The 861-nt window shown below is 46.3% G+C and overlaps 1 protein-coding gene across 1 annotated transcript in view; it reads right to left on the bottom strand.

Moving 5' to 3' along the window:
* Positions 1–108, bottom strand: part of ZBTB8A (zinc finger and BTB domain containing 8A) — a 38,909-nt gene extending 38,801 nt beyond the window's left edge. The window contains exon 1 of the mRNA XM_003801255.3: positions 14–108. The gene's annotated coding sequence lies outside the window, so the exon portion shown is untranslated. The remainder of the gene's footprint in view (positions 1–13) is intronic.
* Between the last annotated feature and the right edge of the window lie 753 nt (positions 109–861).

Here is an 861-nt window from a genome sequence, read left to right as displayed (position 1 = left end):
CGCAGCCACTTACCGCGGGCCGAGGCGCACCGGCCGGTCGCGCACGCGGGCTGGGGGACGATTCCTGGTTCTCGGCAGGGGAAGGACCCCCTTTCGAGGCCGTTCCTTTGCGCCCTAAAACAAGTAGCCCCAACGTGAGAGAAACAAAAGGTATTTGCTGACGTGGGCGTTGGACAGAAACGCCCGAGGGCTGGGGACACAATTAAAGGGGCAACGCACAGATTTCAGGCACCAACCAGCAGCTTCGCCCACTCCCCCAGCCCTTGCCCACACCCCGCCGCACCCTCCAGAGGCACTTGGGTGCCCAGATTCTCTAGCTGTAGACTGCGGATCATTATTTTAGTCAGGAGCTTAAATTAAAATTGTACTTTACGTTGGGAAAGGCGCCTCCGGAGGGCAGAAGGGCTGGATTTCTAGGATCTGGGGAATTTGGTTTAGGAAAGAGGGAGGGACTTAGGCGTGCCACAATTACTGTATGAGTACATGTGACATTATTGTACTTAAGTTTAGCAACGTCAAATGTAAGAGATTTGCACCGAATTTTCTCCTTTACTGAAGTACTTATTGTAGTCGGGGATAACCTTTCCTAAACCTTACCGGTCAGAGCATTTCATTTGAAGAGGAAAACCCAGAGAGGCTGAGATAAGAGAATAAAATTCTTAGTTAAGTCCAGAGAAAATATAAAATGAGTAAAAATAGCAGGTTTTACGTTTTCAAATGCAAAAATTCATTGTACAACAAGCCTGTCTTCTGACATATTTGCATCTCTAATATTTACAGTACAAGTATCAGGTTATGTATTTGCTAAGACAGTAAATCACTGCATTTTTACTGTTACAATATAAGTGTTAATTCTATCAA

The sequence above is a fragment of the Otolemur garnettii genome, unplaced genomic scaffold (assembly GCF_000181295.1).
Source record: "Otolemur garnettii isolate 467f Iridium unplaced genomic scaffold, OtoGar3 scaffold00204, whole genome shotgun sequence".
Classification (NCBI taxonomy): Eukaryota; Metazoa; Chordata; class Mammalia; order Primates; family Galagidae; genus Otolemur; species Otolemur garnettii.
The sequence above is the reverse complement of the archived record's forward strand: the minus strand, read 5'-3'. Positions and strand labels throughout refer to the sequence as shown.